At 32.1% G+C, this 13,631-nt stretch overlaps 1 protein-coding gene across 1 annotated transcript in view; it reads right to left on the reverse strand.

Annotated features, from left to right (window-relative positions):
• LRP1B (LDL receptor related protein 1B) overlaps positions 1–13,631 on the reverse strand; it is a 1,816,022-nt gene that overhangs the window by 374,154 nt on the left and 1,428,237 nt on the right. The window lies entirely within an intron of this gene.

Below are 13,631 nucleotides of genomic sequence, written 5' to 3' on the forward strand. Positions count from 1 at the left end.
CAAATTCCAGTTGTAATCATGAGGTGTATGACTTCATTTAAGAATAAGTTACTGATCTACAAAATTAGAAATAAAATCTGTCTTTCAGAATGTTGTAAAAAATTTAACTGAAATAGAGTCTGTGATGAGGCATGCATTCATTTCTCTCATTTCAGATTCATTTCACAAACACACCTTTTGAATTGAATGCCGGTAAACTAACCCCTTAATATCTTTAAATTTTAATCTCACAATTAAAATAGTGTTTCCACAGAAAAACTTGTACACAAACGTACAGTACTACATTATTCAGACTAGTTAAAAAGCAGAAACTACCCAAGTGTTCATCAAGTAATAAAGAAAAATGCAACATGTATATATAATGTATTATTATCCAACAATAAAATGACATGAAATACTGATACACGCTACAACATGGAGGAAAGGTGAAAACATTATGATAAGTGAAAGAAGTCAGTTACAAAAGACCGTAGGTTGCATGATTCCATTTCTATGTACTAGTTGTAATAGCCAAATTTGCATATCAAAAAAGTAGTGGTTGCCATGTCTGGGCATTTGGGGGGAATGGAGAGTGACTGCCAAAGGTTAGGGCCATCTTTTTGAGGTGATGAAATGTTCTAAAATTGATCATGGTGTCTGTACAACTCTGTAAATATCCTAGAAACCACTGAATCATATGCTTTCAAGGGGTAAATTTTATGGTATGTGAATTATGTATCAATAAAACTGTTATTTTAAAAAATATTGGCTCAAGTAGCACAAGTCCAGCCGTCGGTGTCTAAGAGGGAATGTGAGGAACATAAAACACTAAAGTGGTAGACACAGAGTAGTAGCTAAGATTATGTGTTTGTGAGCAGTAGTGAAATACTTTTTCTTCCACATAGAAACAGCACCAGAGAAGGGTGTGTAAGCATCAGGTACAGAGAAAGGTGGTACATTGTAAAAAGTTAGCTACAGGATTGATGATATGAAAACACTGACTATTATCAGCATCATGACATTGTTTAATATGCTTCATACTAAGAAAAGGGCCACATGTGTATGGATGTATTGGGCAAAGTGCTATGCTCTTTTAAAAAGATGTAGCTATTCTCTTAGCAGTATCCAGCAAACTTTATACTCCAATGGAATCTTTCTTACATCTGTCGGAGTAGCTGTTCCTTCTCTCTTTCCCTCAAGTTTTCAAATATAACCCCAGTATTGGGTAACAAACAGAGAAACGCCAGCAGGGTATTTAAATCTAGCCATTTTGATACAATTATAGTTTGATTGGATCATCAGGAAAATATTAGACATAGTAAAAATAAGCAAGGCAAAATAAAAGTGATAATAGCTAAAAATATAATCAATAAACCTTACAATAGATTACAAATTTACTGAAGAGTTTCATCTTATTAATGACATTAGTATCATTAATATGGACCCTGAAAAAATTAGATGTCAGAGACACGGAACAAAATAAAATGGGCATTGATGAGAACTGTATATGGTCAAATTTAAAATTGATAGAAAAATGATTTCAGGATAAAATTAATATCTGCAATTTGTAAGTTGGGAGAATTGATCTTGTTAGAATTAATTGCTACACTTGAAAATGCAGTTTGTCACAATTTATAATCTACATAATTACATAAAAAATTTAAAATCTAATTAAAGAAGATAATATTATTATGTAATTTACATAAAAATTAATCCCAATTAATATAATTCATTGAAATTAAAGTGAAAAATAATTGTGAATGTTTAAGAGCACTGTATAGAAATTTGCTGAAGAATTTTTTTTCAGAATTTTGCATTTGACAAGTCATTAATTAAATTGATGGTACCCATAAATATAGAGCCAAAATACCTGAGAAGTTAAAATGTCAATGATAAATTGGTAGAATAAAAAAAATATTTGGTATGCTAGAAAAGCTATAGGTTATAATGTTATAAGTTCAAATTCAGATGTCAAATAACCCAGAGTCTAAATCTTGGCTCTACCGAAAATGTGACTTCAAGCGATTACTAAATCCTTCCAATCCTCAGTTTTCTCATATGCAATATGGCAATGATATATTATCACCCATCCCATATTTTAGTTTAAGATATTAAATGATATACTAGAAATAAAGTGCAGAATGTAATTTTGAATATATAATGAGCTTCCTACTTGGCAGAAGTTACCATTAAACATGAAGTTCATTAACTTTCAATTTCTTTTATATATTCAATCTCCCTTTCTTCCACCTTCTCTTTGTAAGATTTTTTTTTCTTTCCATATTAACCCTTTTCTAGTATTCTTGATTACAAACTTTCTTATTTTTTTTAGGAATTTAATCATTTGCCCTAATTCTTGAAACTAGAGAAATTTGCTGTTATTTTTCCTACTCACATCACAGTACCCATAATACAGAACTTATATTTTTTTTTATAATTTTTAGATAATTGGAGTCATTAAATAAAATTTCTGCTTTGGAGAAATAAAATCTGGTATTTTGAACACTAATGGGAAATGAGTTACAATGAAGTAAAACAATTTTTTAGTTTTTCTTTACATTTAAATGGAGTGAATATTCTGAGGTTATAAATCAAAAGACATCATATTCATTAACAGGCTGCAAGTTATTTTTAAAAGTTTGCCTTTAAATGCTTTCCTTAAAAAGTATTTAAAAAATCTAAATGTTTAAAAATCTTCAATATTTTAGAAAAATTAATGCATTTTTCAAGACTATTCAGATAAATTTATATGACCAATGGACACAATATTTTTCTGAGTGAATGTTGAATAAAATTTTAAAATGCTTTAAAGCAACACCACTTCGCAATATCAAATACAGCAAAAGATATATATTTAAAGGTAAAATATCTAAAAGAAATCCAGCTATTTTCTAACACATATTAAATACCTAACTATTCTAGGTGGAATTTTAGACCCTTAAGAACCTGAGGTCAAAAGACATAATTATGAACCAAAGTTTTAGTGACATTCATTAATATTCCAGTATTGTTTTTATATTAATTTTTTGTTGATTAAAAATAGATCTACTAAGATAAATATTTTTGAAAAATATTTTCATTGATTTTTAAAGAGAGAAAGAAAGGGAGAAGGATGGAGAGAGAAACATCAATGTGAAAGCAAAACATCGATTGTCTGCCTCCTGCATGCCCCTTACCTGAGATCAAGCCTGCAAACTTGGCATGTGCCTTGACCGGGAATAGAACAGCAGCCTTTCAGTGCATGGGACGATGCCCAGCCAGCTGAGCTACACCAGCAAGGGCTGGATAAATATTTTTTTAATTGTACATTTCAATCAAATAAAAGATTTTAAAGATACAATTTCTTCTTCATTTCTAACTACCATTACCACTAGTAGAACAATAGCAATATACCTTAGTTGCAAGGGAAGATAAGAAAATTTGATTAGATAAAACAAATCTTTATAACAATAAAAAATATTTTAACACAACATTTAGCTACCAATGACAACTTAAATAGAAATATAAAAACATTTCAAGAGACTCTAACTTTAGAGACTTTATGAACCACTTTATCTAAAGGTTGAAAAAAACCTTAGAGGGTTAATATTGTCACACATTCACACAAACATACACATATACTCACAAACATCCACACCTTTTTGGAGTCCTGAAACACATTTTCTACTCTGTATCTTATACTATCAGTGAGCCTCAGGGCTGCACTTCAAATTCTCTTTTACCTATGTATTTTTTTCTAATGTCTATGTGTTACAGCCTCCTATATATTCATTTATTCAAAAAATATTTGTCTATTATCATGAACTGACATGTAATTCATCATCCAAACTAAGACTTTTGTGAGCTCAGAAGAGAGTATTATTAACCATCATGTCAGGTAAGCAGGCATAATACAGGACGGTCCTGGACAGCTGGGGAATATGGGAATTTGGTTTAACTATATGCTGCACACAAGTTAGATGTGATTTCTGCGCTTGTGAACCACATAACCTAATGGCCAAGTTGGATCCAAACAGAAAATAAAATTTTTGAAAATACCCATTGTGCCAAGCCAAGTATCAAGAAAATAGACATGATGTTGAGTTGTGGAATGCGGTAGAGAGTATGAGAAGAGCTGAAATGATCAGATCATTCTCTGGAGGTAATGTTTAAACTGAATTAGGAAGAATGAGAAAAAGTTGGGTTAGATTCAGAGATAACCCGTTGGAAAAGATCTTTCAAGGCAGAGAACATTATACATGCCAAAGTTTGAGGTGAGAAAGCTTAAAGAAATGAAAGAATGCCATTTGCCCTCAGGTCTGAAAAATCATGCAGAAATGGTTTATATTCTTGGAGCCAGATTACTGTCTTTAAAGATGTAGCAAGTAGTATGAATTTTTAATTGCTACATAGAACGTTTAAACAGAGAAGTGACATAACCTCATTCTTGAAGCATATTACTCAGACTATGGAACACAATTTATAGAGTTAGAGACAGAAGCAGGAAATGTCTGCAGCTGTATTCCAGACTACAGATCACATGATGAACCAGACAGGATACTGTCAATGGGATGGGAGAAATGCACTGACTCAAGATATATTTGGGGGGTAGAACTGATCAGATGATATCTTTGGCATTTTTACCTCAAACCCACTTCTGAATTTCAGGTCACTATTTCAAACTGTTTATTTAAAAAATAAAATTATCTTTATTTTTTACAGTATTACAGATACCCCCCCTTTTTTCTCCCCATTGACCCCCTCCTCCCAGCACCCACGCCCCATGCCTTCGCCATGCTATTGTCTGTGTTCATTGGCTTTGCATATATGCACATAAATTATTTGGTTTCTCTTCCTACCCTCCCTCCCTGATTCCTGCTGAGATTCGTCAGTCTGTTCCCTGCTTCCATGTCTCTTGATCTATTTTGTTCGTCAGTATATTTTCTTCATGAGATTCAAATTCTCTTTTAAATATATTCAGCATAGTTTCTAGGTCCATCGGATTCAACAAATATAACACTAAACTCAAGATAACATTCTCAAAACCTGTACTCTCTGGAGTCTTCTATCTCAACATAATTTCCCCTCTTAATTCAAGGTAGAAATCAGTTATATAAAAATATCCCCTCCCCCCTCGACTTACCGCTTTCAAATGACAATCAGCTCCTGTCTATCCTGTTCTCCGTAGTCTTCATAACTAGCCTTTACCTGGGTAGTGCCAATTTATTTCCCACCAATAGCACTTTCAATGAAATAAATATTAAAGTGTTTTTTCAAACATTCTAAGTTTTCTTCTGTCATATGTTACTGAATGGAACAGTTGAGGCCAAATCAGTATTTTAAACATCTAGAAAACATAATTTTCTTTCTCTCAGAACCTCAGGTCATTGCTTCTGGTCTTTGTAAAAAGACGAGTCCTCTGCTAGACAGGTTTGCTTTTCAAGTTTTCTTTTTGTTATATTATATATTAATGATTAACTTAAAACAACATAGTTTGGATGCTTGCTATTCTAGTATCAGAGTTTTTATTGGTTCTTCTTCTGCAGATCCTTTGAATATAGTAAACCATAAAATTAGATCTCACCAGAAAGGAAAATAACAAGAGCTGCATGTGTTTATCTGGCCATTTGCTTTATATTTCTTTGTATTCCCTTTAACAAGTATAATATACATCTGGATAGTTATGAGTTTGATGACAAAATGGGAGGTATACATGAGTTAATGTGTTCATACTATATTTTTGTATTAGAAAAACAAACTTCAGGATAAATCTTTTAATTTACTTAATAGGTTTTCATGAAGGTTATATAGGTGAAGCCCATTTTTATTTTGCTTTTGTAAATAAACTATTCTTAAATGTTTTTCTCTTTTGAGAAAATGTACTTTTAGATTCTTCTGTGCTCTGATGGGGAAATATATATTATACTAAAAAAAATAATAATCAACTTTGTAGGAGAGACTATTTTCTTCAGGACAAATGAAAAAACATTTCTCTAAACAATATTCTATTGGCAAACAAAGATCTTTCAGCTTTAATTTCTAGATATTATTTTGAATTTTCTGTTTCCTAATGTAAAAGGCAGAGATTAATTGGAGACTTCAGAAAAGATAAAGGCAATTCATCTGACACTAAGAAAACGCATTTAGGGAAACTGTTTTAAAGACTGGCCTAATAGTATTAAAATTTAGAGGCAATAAAACTATAGCACTTCATTAAAAAACATATTCTTTAGGTCAAAATAGAACAAAAGAACCAGGGAAAGAGATTTTATTTCTAAAATATATAAAAGGTTCGGGAACTTGATTTAAATGGTTCCAGATGAGAGTCTCTGAGTCAGGGTCTCCTACTAAAATGGCTTGAAAAAAATGTAGGAAATACCAGGTGAAAATTCACATCACCACTAAATTCTAGCAATGTTGGAAAACTTGCTCCCAACATTAAGGAAAGATGTCCTGGAATTATAAGGCCAATGGGATAGATACAACCAATGACAAGAATGTTTAGCCAAGGAAAATAGATTAAATATGTTAAGATAGAAGGTAACATGTATTGTTTTCTCAACCTCATTATCTATCCCCTTCTGCAGAAATAGAAAGTCCCTATGACCAGCAAGCATGGTGGTCATGAATTACTGATAGAATACCTTAATTCGCTTTCCCAAAGGATGGCTTTTAATATTTCTTCTTTTGAGGATTGTGAAAGGTTATGTGGAGAGTGGACAAAATTGGTGGAGGTGATCAAAAGGTACACACTTCTAGTTATATACTAACTAGAGAATGTTATTCCTCTAAATAAATCAAGAGGCTATAATGCACAGCATCATTACTATAGTTAACAAACGTGTATTGTATATTTGTATATGTTGTATATATTTTGTGTGTGTGTGTACATTTTTTTCCCACCATCCCAGGAAGCAACTGAACAGCCTGGCAGTAAGTTCAGGAGATGAAAACTGGCAGAAGTTAATTGTACCTTGGGAGATGTATTACCCCAGACAATGAATGTGTAGAGGAAAGAAATGAAAGAAAAAAAAATTGAGTTTTTACCAAACCAAAAAAATCCACATGCCATATTTTGATGAGAAGAAAACACTACATGTTCTAGAACATGTAGCTGAAGGACTCACAGACTCTGAGAATGGGTCTTGAGACATGTATCATCCTGCCTTTGAGCTGAAGGTTTGAGAAAGTTATTTGAGTACAAACAAAGCAAATATACCCTAATTGTTAGCAAATGATAGGCTTCCCTTTTATGGTACAAACATAATTGGAAAATAGATAACATGGTTCTAATATATAGTTCCTTCAGAAAAATAATTTTATTCTAACAGCTTAAGAAAATAATATGCTTCTGAATATGGATAAATACAGAAGAACATGTTAGAAAATTGTCTGATATCTAAAGTAAATAGAATAAAAAAATTAAATTAATTAAATTTAAAATGCTATAAAACGGTAACAAAGACTAAGGAATATAAACTTAATAAAAAGCAAGGGACCGAGATAAAAGGAAAGATGTTTGAGATAATGAGAGATTATGGTGCATTCAATAATGCAAGAGCAAAATTAAAATCTACAATTGATGCAGTAAAGAACACAATTAGCATTTTCAAACAAAGTACTGATGAGAAAGAAAAAAACTGAGGCAGTGGCCAGATGAATTTGTAGAGATAAAGAGATGAATGAAAATGAGAAGATATGGAGAATTAAATGCTACTGAATTATTATTATTTTTTAAAGGGGTGAAGAGATTGAACACTGATTTTATTTATTTATTTTTTCTCAATTTTTATTACTTTATTTTTGTTACAGATGTTTCTCTTCCCCTGCCCCAGACACCCTCCTCCCCATCCCTCTCCCCCACTGCCCCAGTATTGTTGTCTATGTCCACTGGTTACGCTCACATACATGTATACAAGTTCTTTGGTTTACTGAATTATAAATGACTACAAAACTAAAATAAAGGCAGTAATCAAAGATACAATTTTGAGTCTACATAACTAATGAAAACATTGCACAGGAAGAGTTAAAATACATATAGGAAAAAAATTGTGACAGACATCAAGTCTTAGACTGATTCTGAATAATTTGTATGTATGTGTATATGTACATACAGATATCCTCACCTGAGGGTATTTTTTTCCATTGATTTTTAAAGAGAGTGGAAGGGGGGAGAGGGAAAGAGAGAGGCAGAGAGAGAGAGAAACATTGATTGGTTTTTTCTCATACACCCCCAATCAGGGCCAAGGATCTAAATTGCAAAGCAAGTACATGCCCTTGACCAGGAATCAAACACTTAACCCTTCTGTGCATGGCTGACACTCTAACCATTGATGCATACTGGTCAGGGCCAATCTGCATATTTAATCACTATATTCATATGATCTTCAGGAGAGAAAAAATAACTATTATAAAGACCATGGTATCATAAGGAATATATGTGCTATTTATCCCCAGTTCCTGACACAAATCATAAGTCTTTGGAATTTCCTAAGTGGTAAAAGTGTTTTTGTTACTCATAAGGAGCAATTTTGAGCACACTGAGCTTATGCTAATGAGATGACTTAAAGTAGGGCCCCTGGATGGCCTTAGGAGGGGACTGGTAACTAGAAAACTCAAGTGATTAAAGGTTTGGAACTTTCAGACCATCCCACTGACCTGGGGAAGGGGAAAAGGGAGGAGAGGAGCTGCAGATTTAAGTACTAAAAAAATGGTTTAAAAATAATAAAAAAGTGAAAAGTCTAAAACAAAGAGATTTGATGAGCCTCTGGGTTGATGAATGCATCCGTGCTGTGGGAGGGTAGCAATCTCCAGTTCCAGATGACCCTTCCTGATGCCAGCCTATGTACCCCTTCCTCTGACCGTTCACCTGTATCCTTCATAATTTCCTTTATTATAGAAAACTGGAAAATATAAGTAAATGTTTCTCTGAGTTCTGTGAGCTGCCCTAGTAAATTAATCAAATTGGAAGAGGGGGCATGGGAACCTATCATTTATAGCCAGTTGGTTAGAAGTACAAACAACAAGAGGGACTTGTGACTGTTGTGGGGCACCCTTGTGGGACTAGGCGCTTAACCTGTGGGATCTATGTCCAGACAGAGTTGAAACTGTTTTAAATGTATAAGACAGTCTGTGTACACTGAAAATTAGAGTATTCCTTGACCATGTGGAAAAGAAAAATATATAAAACAAAGAAATAAAATTGACACTAACATTAGATACTTTTACAACACCAAATTTTAGGGAAAAAAAACTGGAGTGTTATAAAACAGAGATTTGGAAGAAAGCAATTAAAAAACTAACAAAAAATAGAATCAGGCAGGTTTTCTTTTGTGTACAAAGAAACTTAGCAATATTACCACATACCCAGAAACATAAATAAAATTTTCAAACACTATTTAAAAATATTTAGTGGAAGATACACAAAAAAGTCCACCAAAAAAAAAAAAAATCCACCTGAGTTGCTACATAATAAAATGAAATATAGATAAACTATTGTGGAGATTACTGAAACCAGATAACAATATGTTCAAAAATTTGTCGAAGGTTGTGTTACCAAGTTTGCTGGAAGTCTCAAACACTATTCTTGAAAATAAAGACATTACATGGATACCAAAACTCTTGATTTAAATTCCTGAATGATGGTAACAAAGTCTAAAAACTTTTAGGTTATTGGATAAAGTTGGAAAAAAATGTTGGATGTTACTTATTTTTCTTGTTAGCATCCACTCAAAAGAGTAATTGATCGTTTCATTATCCACTCTAGGAAAGATCATGAATACTACTTGTGGAAATTGGAAACATCTGGCATGCCAATTATTATGTAATGGTTACAGAAATGATGTTACATTCACTTGATAAAGTGTGATACAGCCATATATGGCATGCTTTAGAAAGATGTGTAGTAACTTGTGTATATGCAAATAAAATGGTAGGAACAATATTAGGATGCAGAAATGTCTATCCAATTTAATACAAGGTTTGAACAAAAATATTACATATATTTATTTATTTATTAATAGTTGTATACACATACAAATTAAGTGCCATTACAATAACTGATTCTAAAATTTGCTTGTAGGGAAATAGTTTGTGTCATTAATTTCCATTATAAATAATGTATGCACTACCATTTTACTAATGAAAACCTCTTCTATATTTAAAACTTTAATGACACGCTCTTACAGTTACATATAGTAATTAACAAGTGGCAATGTTGCCGTTACACAAACAAAATTAAGCATTGCATCAATGCCTGGGAATGTGTGCTACAATGTTGGTATTCACCATTTGGTCATTTCTGATGTAAGCATGTACTAGATAGACATTTTCACAATAAACTTGGGAGATCACTTTTAACAAAACAAAGATGAGTTTGTATATAGACTGGGTATTTATGCATACTGGCTATATAGGTATGTGTCTCATGCTAGTAGAAATACAGAGCGGGTAGTACATACCAGCTGCATACGAACATGTAGGGAAACAAACTGAAAATATTTTCAGTTAAACATGAGTGATTAATTACAACATTTATAACATCCTTCCAAATTCCACACAAATGAAAATAAATATATTAAAACACATACACAGATCTGAAAAAATAAAATTCCAGAAAAGATGTCAACAATAATTTGAAGCTGGAATTTTGATATATGTACTAAGGATGGATAACTTGTTAGACTTGAGAAAGATGAATGCTAAGTATCTATACTTTTTCATCAAAGCAGACCCTGATAATGTTCAGGAACTAGAGGCGTCAGGTATCCCTGATAGCAGGGTATGGATGGTTCTGAAAACAGAAGAATGTCAAAAGTCTGAGCCCTTGATATACGCTGACAGAACACAAGATGTATACTGTGGAGACGCGTATTCAGAGAAAATCTGAATTTTGAAATTATAGCTGAGGGTAAAAACACCAAAAAAAAAAAAAAGGAAAATTAAGAAAAAAACAGCATCCTGAGCAGAGTTATCCCACTGCAACTATCAATGAATAGCTAAATAACCACAAATTTGAAGACCAGCTCCAATAGAAAAGGGTCAGAGCCAGAACAAAAAACAAAAACAAACAACAACAACAGAAAACAGAGAATAAAGTATAATATAGAATTATAAAACGAAATACTGTAAGGAATATCCCCAACATAGCTTTAGGAAATTCAAATATGGTAGCCATAAGTTTAAAAATCAATAGAAAATTGGAAGATAAATTTGAGAAAATCTCCTAGAAAATACAACAATAAAGCAAAGACATAGAAAGTGGGCATTTTTGAGAAATATGAGGCTTCAAAAGTTGACTCCCTTGGATATTTTGAAGGACATTGGTGAGAGGAGAAACATGTATCTGTTAAGAAAATATGATGGTGCAATGGTGATAGTAAAAGAGAGACAACAAAAGAGACAAATAAGAGATGATTATAAACTAGACTAGATAATTATATACAAAAGGAAATATAATTATAATAAAGTATATGGTTCAACCATCATAAAAATGTATATGATAATAATTACAATGTAACAAAATAATGACAGAATTAAATATAAATATCATATATCCATATTGGAAAGATGAGGTAGAAAGGTATTAGGCTGGGAATTCTGCAAGCTATGTAAGAAAGCACATCCTTTCTGTTCATATTTAGAAGTGAGAGATAATACATAAAACTGTGTTATAAAGAAATCGATTGGCGTTTCAGGCTTCTTAGGGTATATTCCTAGAAGTGGGGTGACTGGGTCAAATGGTAATTCAATTTTTAATTTTTTGAGGTATTACCATATAGTTTTTCATAGTGGCCTGAAACACCAATCAGAAATAATATATGTACCCCCATGTTCATAGCAGCACTATTTACAATAGTTAAGATCTGGAAACAGCCCAAGTGCCCATTAGTAGACAAATGGATAAAAAAGCTGTGGTACATATACACAGTGGAGTACTATACAGCTGTAAGAAAGAAAGAGCTCTTGTCCTTTGAGATGACATGGAGGGACCTGGAGAGTATTATCCTAAGTGAAACAATCCAAACAGAGAAAGACAAGTATCAGATGATCTCAGTTATTTGTAGAATATAATGAACATAACAGTCTGAAGAATAGGGTAGTCCCAGAGATGTGGGAGTAGGGTGTAGTCCCAGAAGAGGAGGGGAGATAAACCACAGAACGTATATGCATGTATGCATAACCAATGGACATGGACAACAAAGCTTGGAACAGGGTAGGAAGGGAGGGAAAGGAAGGTGTCAATGGGGGATAAAGGAGAAATATCTGTAACATTAATTAATTAATTAAAAATAAATAAAATTTTATTAAATTTAAAAAAATAAAGAAATTGATGTATTACGTGTCATTTATAAATATATGGGGAGCAATATGACAAGAAACAGCTAAAAGAGTGTGAATTAACTGCATCTGAGAAATGGTAATGAGGACTGTGAAACACTGGAGAGTTGATTGCACTTTTATAGAATTTATAGAACTATTTGATTTTAAAACTACAAGTATATAAAACTTTGATGAAACTAAAAGTAAAAATTCAAAATGATACTGAAAAGAAATGAATAAAATGTTAACAGTAGATATTTCTAGGTGGTCAGATTGATATATATATTTTTATACTTCTCTGGATTATAACACTTTTCTTCAAGGAACCTGGATTACTATTAGAAGCAGATTAAAAAGATGGGAAAACTGAGGAAGCTGAACAATTGTGATTAAAAACAGTTTACTATTGTGAACAAATTATGACATTAAAGAGGAATAGTTTCTAAAATTAAAAAATACTGATACTTAACATATGTTATGAAAATTAATATACATGTAAAGTGAAAGGCCTTGTTCTTTATCAGGCATTTAAAGATTGCTAACACTTAAGCTTTGAAAATTGATTAGACAAGCTAAATAAATGGGCTGACATCCTGTTTAAAAATAAACAGTTTCATTATAATGTTTCTCTGCACTTTTCAAAATGCTGAATATTTTTCTTACTTCATCAGTTTGAAGCATTTTCCTCTAAGTGAGAACAGATGGTTTTTATAACTAATTTAGAAGATTGTTTTTCTCCAATCACATAGACTGAAGTTATCAATGGGATTTTCCACGTTTATTTCACTTTTGGTCATGTGGTTAAGAGAAAGTATACTTACTCATAAGAGATAAGAAGAAAAGTTGAGCAAAAATGAATTTGTTTGACATCTGAAACGTATTGCAAAGGGTCTTTTACGATCATAAGGAAACATCTGTCTGTGTTGTTCACATAAATTGTTAATAGATTACTACTGTCAGGGCATTGCTTTTTCTCAAACACCAGCAAGTACAGTCATATGATATCATTAAATAAATTCTACCCTAGGTTTCCTAAATTGGCAGAGTAGTCCAACATTAACTAAGAGAAACTTTTACAAGTTCTTAAATCAATTGAATTACACACATCAATTATCTCATATTTCACAATACAATTCCAGCCCCCATTGAATTTTGCTCAAAATGCAAAAGATGCTCAATTAAGAATTTTTTGATTCTCTAGTAAAACAGGGTTTATTTAAGTTATTCCCACATTTAAAAAATATAGCAGTAGTTTCCAAATTCTGTATTCATTAACCCTGATGGTAATTATCTGTTGTACCTTCTATATTTCCTGTACATTAACTTATCCTGATCTAATAACATTCTAGGTT

Source organism: Molossus molossus, unplaced genomic scaffold, assembly GCF_014108415.1.
Source record: "Molossus molossus isolate mMolMol1 unplaced genomic scaffold, mMolMol1.p scaffold_m16_p_11, whole genome shotgun sequence".
NCBI lineage: Eukaryota > Metazoa > Chordata > Mammalia > Chiroptera > Molossidae > Molossus > Molossus molossus.